This window comes from Lepidochelys olivacea (genome assembly GCF_965140295.1).
Source record: "Lepidochelys olivacea isolate rLepOli2 genome assembly, chromosome: 3".
Taxonomy (NCBI): domain Eukaryota; kingdom Metazoa; phylum Chordata; order Testudines; family Cheloniidae; genus Lepidochelys; species Lepidochelys olivacea.
In genome coordinates, this window is record NC_140413.1 from 77,464,393 (window position 1) to 77,479,139 (window position 14,747).

Genomic DNA, 14,747 nt, shown 5'->3' on the forward strand with positions numbered 1-14,747 from the left:
GCTTTGATGAATGGAATTCTATGTGGTTTGCTGCAGAACTAAAAACAAAATGCCACTCTGAGTTTAAGAAAACAATATATCTCTAGTCCCCAAATAAAACTTTTCATTTGAATAAAAACAGTTTACTGTTTTGACTTAGAACTATTAGCCTATAAATGTTTACATTTAATAACTGGGCCACACCATTCGCAGCGCATACACTCAACTTCATCCTTTTTGCCTGTTTTGTTTTTTAAAAACTTTCCAATACATCCTTGCGTTCTGAAAAGTATTCTGATAGATGTTTGTTTTTTCCATTGTGTCAGATATTTAAACCATTCTCTGTTAACAGCTTGAAATATGTACATGGTGGGAGTGAGATTCATCAGTACATTAAGATGCGCATGGACTTCAGAGCTTGAGCATGAACCTGTTTATTGTGTGTATCTTCTAGACCAGTGCTTCTCAAGCTATCTGATGTGGGGGACCGGCAATTTTTTTTTCCAATGTGCATGCAGACCAACAGCCGATGGCTCGCGGACCAGCAGCAGTCCGCAGACCACTACTTTTAGTATCACTGTTCTAGACTAATACATAGCCTTACTTCAACAGACAGCTTTGCGTATACGCCCACACTAATGTATTATCACAGAACATATCTCATGAAATATCTCCTACTTTCCGAATAAAACAAATTATTTTTATGTATTTGAATGATACAGAAGTAGGGTGAAAATTAGAAAAAAAAACAAACAAAACTTTTTGTAAAACCTGGGTCTTTGGGTTTTTTTTAAAAAAAAACAGACAGTACTACTACTTTTCCCACAGGACCTTTGTGTTATTCAGTGCACAGCAGTCAGGGTTATGCAGTGGAGATGGTTGTTTGTGGGTATATATACACTGCACACTAAACCCAGACTCTGACTCAGGTTCGAGCCCAAGACCCCTTTCTGTTGACATACAAATCAGTTTGACTTGAGTGAGCAAGCTCAGGTCCTAGGACCCTGCTGTGACTCTGGTCCAAGCCCTGTCATTTTGCAGCGTGGATGCAGCTCAAGCTGCAGATTGGAGTTAAAAAGTCTGTGTAGTGCACTATGGACATGTAAGCACGGCTATGAGACACAGGTCCAGCAACTGCAAGCCCAGGTTTATGATGCAGTGTGGATGTTTAAGCACTGATTTGGAAATACCAAGTCCACAAGCCCAGATCCCTACAGATGCAGGTTTAAAGTGCAATATAGATATACTCTGTAGGACCCCTGCTTCGTATATGGCAGAAGTTGGAGGGTGCCTAGTCAATGAGGCAGAGGAGTGCAGGAAGAGAAAGGATGATCTCCTAAGAATGGTCATACTGGGTCAAACCAATGATCCATCTCGCCCAGTATCCTGTCTTCCAACACTGGGCAATGCCAGGTGCTTAAGAGGAAATGAACAGAACAAGTAATCATCAACTGATCCATCCCCCGTTGCCCATTCCCAGCTTCTGGCAAACAGAGGCTAGGGACACTTCAGAGAATGGTTTTGCATCTCTGTCCATCCTGGCTAACAGCCATTAAGGGACCTATCCTCCACGAATTTATCTAGTTCTTTTTTGAGCCCTGTTAATAGTCTTGGACTTCACAACATCCTCTGGCAAGAGTTCCACAGGTTGACTGCACTGTGTGAAGAAATACTTCCTTTCGTTTGTTTTAAACCTGCTGCCTATTAATTTCATATGGTGACCGCTAGTTCTTGTGTTATGAGAAGGAGCAAACAACACTTCCTTATTTACTTTCTCCACACCAGTCATGATTTTTTAGACTTCTAACTTGTCCCCTTTTAGCTGTCTCTTTTCCAAGCTGAAAAGTCCCAACCTTATTAATCTCTCCTCATATCAAAACTGTTCCATACCCTTAATGATTTTTGTTGTCCTTTTCAGTACCTTTTCCAATTGCAATACATCTTTTTTGAGATGGGACAACCAGATCTGAACACAGTATTCAAGATATGGGCATCCTGGATTTACATAGAGGCAATATGATATTTTCCCTCTTATTATCTATCCATACCGAACATTCTGTTAACTTTGACTGCCACTGCATATTAAGTGGATGTTTTCAGAGAACTATCTACAATAACTCAAAGATCTCTTTCTTGAGCGGCAACACCTAATTGTATATGTATAGTTATATACCATCATTTTATATGTATAGCTGGGATTATGTTTTCCAATGTGGATTAATTTGCTTTTATCGAAATTGAATTTCATCTGACATTTTGTTGTCCAAGGCATCCAGTTTTGTGACATCCCTTTGTAACTCTTCGCAGTCTGCTTTGGATTTAACTATCTTGAGTAGTTGTGTGTCATCTGGAAATTTTGCCACCTCACTGTTTACCCCTTTTTCCAAATCAATTATGAATATGTTGAACAGTACTGGTCCTGGTACAGACCTAAGTTCCCTCTAAGCTGCACGGCCGTGCAGCAGACTATCAAGGGCCACGCAGGCAAGGAGAGGCACCTCTCCCCTGGTCCCAGCCTTGGAGCTGTCACAGCGAGAGAGAGCGGGGGGTGGGGTAGTCTGCCCAGGGGCAGCCTGCACCCCAAACTCCTCATCCCCAGCCAGAGCTCTCACCTCCACATACCCCAACCCTCTGACCCAGCCCTGAGCCCCGTCCTGCCCTCTAAACCCCTCATCCCTGGCCTCACCCCCAACCCCCCCACAGTGCAACCCTCTGCCCCAGCCCTAAGCTCCCTCCCACACTCTGAACCCCTCACTCCCCCCCGCCCCAGCCACACATCACCTCCATATTGGTGCACATAGCAAAATTCATTCCACACATGGATGTAAAAAATTAGAGGGAACATTGGTACAGAGCCCTTGGCAACACTATTATTTACATCTCTCCATTCTAAAAACTGACCATTTATTCTTACCCTTTGTTTCCTATCTTTTAACCAGTTATCAATCTATGAGAGTACTTTCCCTCTTATCCCATGACAGCTTACTTTGCTTAAGAGCCTTTGGTGAGAGACTTCGTCAAAGGCTTTCTGAAAATCTAAGTTCAGTCCTTGAGTTCCTTCAAAATTCTTGGGTGAATACCATCTTGTTCTGGTGACTTATTACTGTTTAGATTATCAATTTGTTCCAAAACCACCAGATTGTCACCTCAAAAGGCTCAAGTTTGGAAATCTTCCTCAGAGCCTCAGCCATAAACACGGATGCAAAGAATTCATTTACTTTCATGAGTGTTCCTCTGGCATCTCAATCATCCAGCAGCCGGCCACACTGATTGTTTAGCAAACTTCCTGCTTCTGATATACTTAAAAAAAAATTGTTATTACTTTTTGAGTCTTCAGCCAGTTGTTCTGCAAATTCTTTTTTGGCCTTCCTAATTATATGTTTACACTTTATTTGCCAGAGTTCATGCTCCTTTCTATTTTCCTCACTAGGATTTAACTTCCACTTTTTAAAAGGATGCCTTTTTGTCTCTCACTGCTTCTTCTATTTTGTTGTTTAGCCACAGTGGCACTTTTTTGGTTCTTTATGTTTTTTTTAATTTGGGGTATACATTTAAGTTCAGCCTCTATTACGGTGTTTTTTAAAAAGTTTCCATGCAGCTTGCAGGGATTTCACTTTTGGGATTGTACCTTTTAATTTCTATTTAACTAATTTCCTTTTTTGTGTGTAGTACCCCTTTCTGAAATTAAATGCTACCATGGTGTCTCCCCTCCCCATCCCAGGGATGTTAAATTCAATTATATTATGGTCCCTATTACCAAGCGGTTCAGCTATATTCACCTCTTGGACCAGATCCTGTGCTCCACTTAGGACTAAATCAAGAATTGCCTCTCCTCTGGTGGGTTCCGGGACTAGCTGCTCGAAGAAGCAGTCATTTAAGGTGTCAAGAAACTTTGGGCATGGCTACACTTGCAGATGTAGAGCGCTGTAAGTTAAACCAGCCCTCGGAGAGCACAGTAGGGAAAGCGCTGCACTGTGTCCAGATTGTCAAATTCAAGCACATTGGCGTGGCCACATTAGCAGCTCTTGCAACGGCCACAGAGAGCACTGCATTGTGGTAGCTATCCCAGCATGCAAGTGGCTGCAACATGCTTTTCAAATGGAGTGGGGTTCAGTGGGGTGGAATGTGACAGGGAGCGTGTTGTGTGTATGTGGGGATAGAGAGAGGGTTTGGGGAGGAGCTGAGAGCATGTCAGCATGCTGTCTTGTAAGGTCAGACAACAGCAGACCCCTCCCTCCCCCGCCTCTCAAGCGACATTCAACACTAATGGTTGCTTCGTCCCAGAGCAGATAAGCATGTCAGATGTCAGAAATGGAGCTTTCAAAGGGCATATCCGCATTCCTGTAGGCGATTCCAAACAATGACAAGATTGGCCACTTGACTTAAGGGGATTATGGGATGTTTCCGGAGGCTGATCAGAGCACAGTAATGCAACACCTTATTCACACTGACCCTGGGGCGTTTCAGCTGAGGTGCACCAAGCATTATGCTTCTCGTGGAGGTGGATTACCAGGACCACTCCAGCTGCAGAGTCCAGGTACTCTAAGTGCCTTGCCAGTGTGGACGGGTCATGAGTTAGGGAGCCCGGGGCTGCTTTAATGCGCTCTAACTTGCAAGTGTAGCCATGCCCTTTATCTCTGCATCCCATCCTGAGGTAAAATGTACCCAGTCAATATAGAGATAATTGAAATCCCCCATTATTACTGAGTTTTTTATTTTTGTAGCCTCTCTAATCTCCCTGAGCATTTCAGAGTCACTATCATCTTCCTGGTCAGTTGGTTGGTAATATATCCCTACTCCTATATTCTTATCAATCAAGCATGGAATTACTATCCATAGAGATTCTGTGATACAGTTTGGTTCATTTAAGATTTTTACTTCATTTGACTCTACGCTTCCTTTCACATATAGTGCCACTCCATCTATTCTGTCCTTCCAACATATTTTGTACCCAGGTATTACTGTATCCCATGGAATATCATCAATCCACCAAATTTCTGTAATGCTTATTATATCAATATCCTCATTTAATACGAGGCACTCAAGTTCACCCATTATTTAGACTTCTAACATTTGTACATGAGCACTTTAAGAAATTGTCACTTTTTAGCTATATTCCATTACGTGATGTAATTGAATGGGACTCTTTCATTTGACTGTTTCTTATCAGATCCTTCCCATATTTTATCATCTTCCAGCCTCTCCTCCTTATTAGGACATAGAGAATCTCCATTAATAGATCCTCTCCTAAGGGATGTCTCTGTCCAAACCATGTGCTCCTCCACACCTGTCGGCTCTCCCCCAGCCCTTTTGTAAAAAAAAGTGTTTGTCAACAGGAATTTGTCTTATTTTTTCTGTGAGTGTTCATTTGAGAAGGTAGTGATTATCTGGTTTCACCTACATAGTTATTGTGGCATTTGATGAACTGGACAAGGTACATCAATGCTGCATATGTAGGACCCAGGAATCTTGAAAGGCATGTTGTGGGGGGTGTAGGTCATTGTAGTTGTGTGGATATATCTGCAGGTTTTCCATCTGTTCTCGCAGGGTACAGCGCTATTTTGAGTTGGTGTCCTGGTCTGTGGGCAGCTTGCTTCTGATGATGAGCTTGGAGAGGCTGGGGGCAGAGGCAGGAATTTGAAAGGTAGACAAGGGGGTTTGGGAAAGATTTCTTTCAGGATGTGAAATATAGGTTATAATTGTTTGATAATACCCCACTGGGTTCCTGTGTGGGGTGGTAAATGACTCGTAGGGGTGTGAGGTCAGTGGATTCCCCCCGCCCCCATACTGAAAGCTGGTTCTCTCAGGGTATTTAGGTGGCCCATTCCATGATGCAATCTACTTCTTTGGTGGAGTGTCCTTGTTTGGTGAAGGCAGTTTAAATGTTTTAAGATGTATACCCCAGACTTTCTCCTCAGAATATATTCTTTGGTATCGGAGTGCCTGATTAATCAAAAGGGCAAAAAGGCCTTTTCATCACAATAAGCCATAAATATTTAAGCAATAATACTATCGTAAATGAAAATCACATGCCACAAAAGCTTAATATAAAATATGCTTTTATAAATGTAGTGATATGGGACAAGAACACAAATTAATTAGCAAAGAATTTGTGTATGAAAATTCTTAGTTTTCCCTTATGCACAATAGTAGCAGTGCTACTCAAACTCAGTCTGTACTTTTGTTTACAGCATTTGAATTCATGCTTCTATACATATCCCAAGTGTATCTGAATGTCTGCTATAGTTCACTGAATCTTGTGATTCAGAAAAATGTTTATTTCTGCCTTGATCTATTTTAAAGTATTTCCAGAACTTTTCAGGAGGTCTCCTTATATCTTTAAGTTGTGTTTCAACACTGAAGCAATCTTCACTAGTAATATCCTTTTATAGGTTATTCTATTTGCGAAACTGCAGATGGAAAGCCATTTGTTTCCCATCTACTACCGTATGTACATTTACTCGGTGTCTCTTCATTTTCATCAATGGGGCTATAATAAAGTGTTAATGAGCTCCCTACAGAGGCAATGATTGCACAGCCATATCAGGGTTCGATCAATGTATTTTATAGTCTTTTTATTTGTCTTGAGTTTCCCGTTTGTGCACTGTCTAATTTTAGGAATTCTTAAAACACCTTTGAAAATGGTTGTATTTTTTTCTTTGTTTCTTAAAGTTCCATTTAATTAGGTTTTTAATTCTGTGCAAACTGTTTGGAGGTCATACTGAAGGAATTACTGGAGAACAACATATACATAGGTAATGAATAAATAATAAAGCTGAATAAAATATTCAAGTAACTTATGGGATTTTACCAGAATGTCTTTTTAAAAAGGTATAAGTAATGTAACAGTTCAGCTGGAGATAGCCTTTAGTATGGTGAAAAAAGGAATATGGCCTCGATTAAGCAAATAAATTAAATACGTATTTAAGTGTATTAGTACACCTGTTATCAGTAGGACTATTCACATGCTTACATTAAGTATGTGCTTACTATTTTGCTGAATCGGGGCCTGTAAGACTATATTAAGTCTGAGTCTGTTAACCATTCAGGACACAACAAAAGGTTTATCCTTTTTCCCCCTGGCAATCAGGGAGGGATTTTTATATTTTCTGTGGAAGGTGTATACTCAGTTGCCTTTACTTAACAGGGTAAGCAGGCCAGTTCTTTATATTCATGTATTTTATTGTGAAATATATAAGGGTTCCCCAATAGTATGCAGTTGGTGCTTATTTATGTGTTTATAAATCCAAATAAACAAAAATAATATATATTAATACACGATGCGTGGTTCATTTAAATAGGTATATGATCACCGTCACTGCTGTATGGAAATACAAAAACACCTTTAATAGGAATTTGCTAGCACACACAAATGAAAGTAACTTTAGACACCTATATGAAAAATTAGGTTTATATTTAGCAACCTTGAGAGGTATATGGGAAAAAATAGACTGGTTTTAAATAGGATGTTTAGAAGATAAACTATTGGCAAATGAGTCTAACAGAATGTTAGTCATTTGGGCGCATGTGTGACCCAGCATATCTATTAGGGGTTTTGGCCTTGTGTCATAAATATAAAGGGAAGGGTACCAAACTTCCTGCATACAGTACTATAAAATCCCTCCTGGCCAGAGACACAATATCCTTTTACCTGTAAAGGGTTAAGAAGTTCAGGTAACGTGGCTGGCACCTGACCAAAAGGACCAATAAGGGGACAAGATACTTTAAAATCTAGGGGGGAGAAGGGAAGGCTTTTCTCTGTCTGTTCTGTGTGCTTGCCAGAGAGAGATCAAGAAAGCAAGCAATCCAACTCCATTAGAATTAGTAAGTACTAGCAAGGAAATGCATTAGCTTATTTTTGTTTTGGCTTGTGATTTTCTCTGTGCTGAGAGGAAGGTGCATTCCTGGTTTTCTTTTTGTAACTTTAAATTTTGGCCCAGAGGGAAATCCTCTGTGTTTTAAATCTGATTGCCCTGTGAGATTAACTTCCCTTCTAATTTTACAGAGGTGCTTCTTTTACCTTCTTTGTTTCTAATAAAGTTCTGTTTCTTTTAAGAGCCTGGCTGATTTCTCTATTGTCCTAAGACCCAGGCGTTTCGGTCTGTGATCACTTTGTAACCAATTGGTTAGGATATTATTCTCAAGCCTCCCCAGGAAAGGTGGTGTAAGGTCTTGGGGGGATATTTTGGAGGAATAGGAACTCCAAGTGGTCCTTTCCCTAATTCTTTGTTAAATCACTTCATGCTGGCAGCGTATACTCCAAGGGCAAAAAGTTTGTGCCTTGGGGAAGTTTTATCCTAAGCTGGTAGAAATAAGCTTAGGGGGTCTTTCATGCGGGTCCCCACATCTGTACCCTAGAGTTCAGAGTGGGGAGGGAACCCCGGCACCTTGTAAGACTGGCAGCTGTAGACCCAGGGCATGTGACTGGAAGCAGGCATGTGACTGACAGGAAACAAGATGCAAAGCTTCCTGTTTTGGATGCTGGGACCAGCAGAAACAAAGATCGTGGACTAGGAGCGAGCTTTTGCGCATCTCTCCACAGATAACTGTAGAAGGATGACTCTCTGTGAAAGAACAAAAGCTAAGGGTTCAGAACGCAACCAGTGGAGCAAGCGCAGAGGGAGGTGGGGCACAAGCCCAGAAGCAAGATTAGCAGAAGTCCTTGCTAAACAGAGCAGTCAAAGTCTCACACAAGGATGACAGGGGAAGATCAAATAGGAGCCAGATATAGAGGCAAAAGGAGGCATACTTTTTATTTAATGATATTAATAAACCAGATACTAGACTTTCATAGAATCATAGAATCATAGAATATCAGGGTTGGAAGGGACCCCAGAAGGTCAGCTAGTCCAACCCTCTGCTCAAAGCAGGACCAATTCCCAGTTAAATCATCCCAGCCAGGGCTTTGTCAAGCCTGACCTTAAAAACCTCTAAGGAAGGAGATTCTACCACCTCCCTAGGTAACGCATTCCAGTGTTTCACCACCCTCTTAGTGAAAAAGTTTTTCCTAATATCCAATCTAAACCTCCCCCACTACAACTTGAACAACTGCAACTTTAGTTTGAAACACTATTTGTGTTGTGAGAGAGAACTGGAAGAGTACAGTAGGAAGGAGTGGAGGGGGAAACTCAGGGAGTAGAGTAGCTGATGAAGGTCTGTGTTCACCTACGTAAATTGGTGAGGATTTTTTATCAAGCCTTTCCCAGGAAAGAGGGTGTAGGGCTTTGGGGGATTTTTGGGGGGAAAGACATTTCCAAGTGGGCTCTTTCCCTGTTATATTTGTTAGATGCTTGGTGATGGCAGCAATAAAGTCCAGGGACAAAAGGTAAAATAAATAGTTTGTACCTTAGGGAAGTTTTAACCTAAGCTGGTAAAAATAAGCTTAGAGGGTTTTTCATGCAGGTCCCCACATCTGTACCCTAGAGTTCAGAGTGGGGAACGAACCCTGACACCAGCCCTGCAAACCTAAACTGGTTTAAAAGTCAAACAGGGTGCTTATCTTACGGCAAATCATCTGCAGCAAAAAATTCTCCAAGCCAAAAATTCTGTTCTCAGCTACACCTCGGCAACCCATTTGTGCTCAATGGGATTGCAAAGACATATGCAGACAAAATTTGGCTCTTGACTGAAGGTGCATGAGAAGTAACTGGGTCCAATTGTGTTGTCTCTGCAATAGATACAGGGTGGTAAAAAAAAAAAAGTATTGTGGCCACTGAATCCGACAAAATTTACTCTCAATGCACACAGGGAGCAGATCTTTGCTGTAAGAAGAGACAATTTTTACATAGTCATTATCCATAATATAAAAGACCACTGTGACTTCTACTTTCTCCACAGCCAAGAGACAGCCATCTTCAAGACGGGCTTGAAATCAGTTTGAGAGTGGGACTCTCTAGCTATCTCCCACTTCAATTTTGAATCCAGTGTTCCCCAAATGCTGTAGGACATTTAGGACTTTTGTATGTCCAGTCAGTATATCTGACCAGACACTGTCAGGCACACTCTACTTTAGGCATAAAGCAAGAGCTCCTCATAACATGAGGTCTGAGGTTCTAGTATTCATAGAGTTTAAGGCCAGAAGGGTTCATTAGATCATCTAGTCTAACCTCCTGTATATTCAAGGCCCTGAACTTTCACCCAGTTATCCCTGTATTCAGCCCAATAATTTGTGTTTAACTAAAGCACAACTGTCTGGCTAAAGCATAACCTTCAGAAAGGTATCTGGTCTTGACTTGAAGATGCCAAGAAATGGGAAATACATCACTTCCCTTGACAGTCTATCGTCTTCACTGTTTAAAAAAAAAAATAAAAAAAAATGGTTCCTAATTTCTAATTTGAGTTTGTCTGGCTTCCACTTCCAACCATTGGTCTTTATTATGCCTTTTTCTTTGTTACATTACAGAGCCCTTTAATACACAGTACTCTCTCCCCACGAAGGCACTCATACACTGTAATAAAAATCACCTCTCAATCTTCTTTCTGGTAAGCTAAACAGACAGAGATCCTTAAGTCTATTACTGTAAGGCATTTTCTCCAGACTCGAAATCATTTTTGTGGCTTTTTTCTGCATCCTCTTGAATTTTTCAATATCTGTTTTAAAATGTGGGCACCAGAACTTGATGAAGTATTCCAAGATCATTCTCATTAATGCCATATAAAAGGTAAAAACACCTTCCTGTTTATACATCCAAGGAACACATTTTTGCCACAATGTCGTATTGGAAGTTTAAATTGAGTTGCTTGCCCACTATGACCCCTACATCCTTTTACAAATCACTACTTTCCAGGTTACAGATTAGGTAAAGATAGTCAGGATAGTCAATTCACTACAAAAGATGTTCACTTTGGTGCTTTTATGCTAATTATAAACAACAAACCAGAAATTGCTAAGTGTGAAAATCTTCTTCAAGTCAATAATCTAAGGTGAAATTCACAGGCATTCACAACTACCTGAACAACTGGGCTGCATATGGGAAAAGTCTACAGTGATTTGGAGAAATCCACCCTCCAGTGAATGGTCAAGTTACAGGGTGGAAAAACATCTATACCACCAGTCAGTATTTACTGCCTACGGATTGCAATAAAAGCCAAAGCTCCTCAGTACCTGCCACACAGGTGGTTTTAGGGCACTGGATCCATAAGCTTCCTGAGCCTCCCTTCTCGCAGGGCTACTGGATCCACATAAGCATAGTTCCAATAGGCCTGCACAGCTTCTTTCATGCGGGCCTCTTAGGTCTGTGCATAGACCCCTTCCTGCCCAGAGCAGAACACCACTGCTACAATCATTAGCAGCAGAGAGCCTTGTGTGCATTCTCCATGTTTGCTAAATTCCACATGTAGTGCATAAATACCATAGTTAGCAGAAACCATTTGTCACAGAGAGTCAACTCCAATATCACAAAATTTCACTAGATGGCTCAGTATGCTTCTAAGTCTGCTTAAAGCTATTATGCTAGGACTTTAGCAGCAGCTCACAGTTTTAATGCTTCCAGACACAGAGTTAAGATAGCATGTCTTCACACAGCCATCTGAAGCAACAATGGCAGACCAAATTTCTTCACTTTCTCCCTTGCTTTACTAATCTCCCAGAGCCAATGATTTGAGTACTATTTTTCTGAAATGTGTGAGTACTTTGATTTATTCATAGCACACACTCAACAGCTCTAATTTAAAAATAGGTATTTGACATTCATCAATTTCATTTCTCTGGAATACCAATACTAGACTCAGATTATTTCCTATTTTAAATGAAAAATTTAGTCCTTGTGTCTTAATTGTACAGCATACAATAATTTAATTAAGATAAATGTCCTACAGTGCTAACATCTGTTATTTTAATATAACAAATTAAAGAGTTTATTACTCATTCATCATAATAGAGTTGCCACCCTGGTAATATTTAAAAACTGGACACTTCAGCAGGAGTGCCGGAACCTCCCCTGCCTTGCCTCTACCCGAAAGCCCCAACTATGCCCCACCTCTTCCCCTGAGGCCCACCTCCATCCACTCCTCTGCCCCTCTCCCACCCTTTGCTCACTGCTTCTGCCTGCCCTCCCTCCCGGGTCCAGAGGGACTGGCCTGCGGAGCCAGGGCTGGGAGCTGCAGCTGCCTGATGAAGGAAGTAGGGGATGGCACATGTGATGACCCGGCGCCTCCCCCGCTTGCAGTAACTGGACTTTAGGCGTCCACTCAGTAGATCTGACTGGACATTGTCAGGTCCCCTTTTTGAGCAGACTTTCCTGTCAAAAAACAGGCGCCTAGCCACCCTACATCATAAATGTGATACATTTAGCTCAGATCACAAATTTAAACATGCAGCTTTTGCTAATTGGTTTGATTTGAATAAATGCCATACTCAATGGACCTTTTACATATTACAAGCCCCATGCTGTATTCACTTGTCTTACTGCACTTTGAGGTAGGAGATAATTAATCTCACTAATATAGCATGACTTACCTATGTAGTCTTACAGCAAGTCTATGAACCTCAGCAAGATCTGGATATTCCTCAGCCATGTAATTAAGTAATCTCTACGCTATGGTGTCCTCCTCCCCCATGTTGGTTTATCCACGAAAGTAAACTAGGTTAATAGGAATTTTCAGTCAGTGCTCTACCTGGACTCCACTTTTGCACATACAAAATTGGCACATAGCTGAGACTCTCACATGCTCTGCGCACGTGCTCGTGCGCCTTCTTAAAAAAAAAATCTAATACTTGAACAGTCACAGGTTTTAGATTACTCAAAGGGTGCAGACAAGCATTAACAAAGAGGTGTTACACCTACCTAGGGCACAGGCAGGTAAGGGCTTCATGCATTATTCAGCATACACAAGTAGACATGAGTGTTGGAAAAAAGTCTATCCTCTGATGTTTTATCAGAAATGGTAATACATAGATATATTTCTGATAAAGCATTGTGTGTGCATGTGTTAGCGTTGCCAGCCCTTCCGGAATCAGGCTCCATCTCCTGGAGACTACTGAGGCCAAACAGGGAGGCTCCCTATCTGCCCTGGTTCTGCACTGCTCCCAGAAGAGGCCGACATGTCCCTGCACCCCCCTGGGGAGGGGCAGGGCGTCTCCACGCTTTGCCCTCACCCCAGCTCCAATTCTGCAGCTCCCATTGGCCAGGAACTACAGCCAAAGGGAGCTGCAGGGGCAGTTCCTGCAGGCACAGGCAGAGCGCAGAATCCCCTACCCCCTCCCTCCAGGGACCGCATGGACATGCCAGCCACCCAAGGTAAGCATCTCCTGGCCGGAGCCTGCACCTCTCACCCCCAACACATGCCCCAGCCCTGAACGTCCTCCCGCACTCATACTCCTTCCCAGAGCCTGCACTCCACACCCCCTCCTGCACCCCAACCCCGTACCCCAGCTCGGATCCCCCGTCAGCACCCAAACTTCCTCCCAGAGCTTGCACCATGCACCCACTGCTGCACACCAACCCTCTGCCCCAGGCTCAGCCCAAAGCCCCCTCCAACATTGTGAACCCCTCAGCCCCAGCCCAGAGCCCACACCCCCTCCCTCTGTCCCAGCCCGGTGAAAGTGAGTGAGGGTGGGGAAGAGCGAGCAACAGAGGTAGGAAGGATGGAGTGAGCAGGATGGGGCCTCAGAGAAGGGGCACGGCAGGGGCAGGGACTTGGGGAAGGGGCAGGATAGGGCAAGGGCTTTTGGGTTTGTGTGATTAGACAGTTGGCAACACTAGTGTGTGTGTGAAAATCCCAGATCAGAATGATTTCCTGGGGAAATACCCACACCCCTTCAGAATTGGGATATTTTTAAAGCCACTTGTGTCAGTTCCTAGTCCAAACAGCAATTATACACTAATTAGTTCTGAACACTTAAGCATTAGGTTATGCAATATATGCTGTACACAATTTATTTTTGTTATTTGATTTTTTACCATTATGAATCGTTAGCAATGTTAGCATACTGGCAAGAGCTCAAATAAAAAGTGTTTAAGAAAAAAGCCAGACTGCACAGAAGATTCACTAAAGTCAATCATTTCTCAATAAAAACTGCCAATCAAATCGGGTTGCTGGTTATTCCTGCCTCTCTATCTTCCTATCTGATGTCCTAGCCATCTCCAAAGTTTCTCAACCTGCTAGAGTCTTGATTGAACCAAGCTCTGGACCAGCTCGGTATGCACTCAGGATAACCTAACCTGGAAGCAGCATGTCTGGGGCTCTGACACCGAGCGGCTGTTTACTTCTCTGGGTTTTTGGTAGGCTTGCCTGAGCTCCTTAAGTTTCACATGGCACTTCTGCGGATCCCTGTTATAGCCTCTGTCCTTCATGTCGTCGGAGATTTTTTTCAAATGTTTGGGCATTTCGTCTTTTGGAACGGAGTTCTGATAGCACAGATTCGTCTCTCCATACAGCGATCAGATCCCGTTCGGTACCTCCCGTTCGGTCCATGCTGGAGCTCTTTTGCGATTCTGGGACTCCATCATGGTCACCTCTGCTGATGACAAGCTGCAGGTGAACGCAGATCTCATGCTGGCCAAACAGGAAATGAAATTCAAAAGTTCGCGGGCCTTTTCCTGTCTACCTGGCCAGTGCATCTGAGTTGAGAGTGCTGTCCAAATCGGTCACAATGGAGCACTCTGAGATAGCTGCTGGAGGCCAATACCGTCTAATTGCGACCACACTACCCCAAATTCAACCCGGCGAGGTCGATTTCAGTACTAATTCTCTCTCGGGGGAGGAGTACAGAAATCAATGTTTAAGAGCCCTTTAAGTCGAAGTAAATGGCTTCATCGTGTGGATGG

At 42.5% G+C, this 14,747-nt stretch overlaps 1 protein-coding gene across 2 annotated transcripts in view; it reads right to left on the reverse strand.

Annotated features, from left to right (window-relative positions):
- Positions 1 to 14,747, reverse strand: part of ASCC3 (activating signal cointegrator 1 complex subunit 3) — a 519,828-nt gene that overhangs the window by 383,728 nt on the left and 121,353 nt on the right. The window lies entirely within an intron of this gene.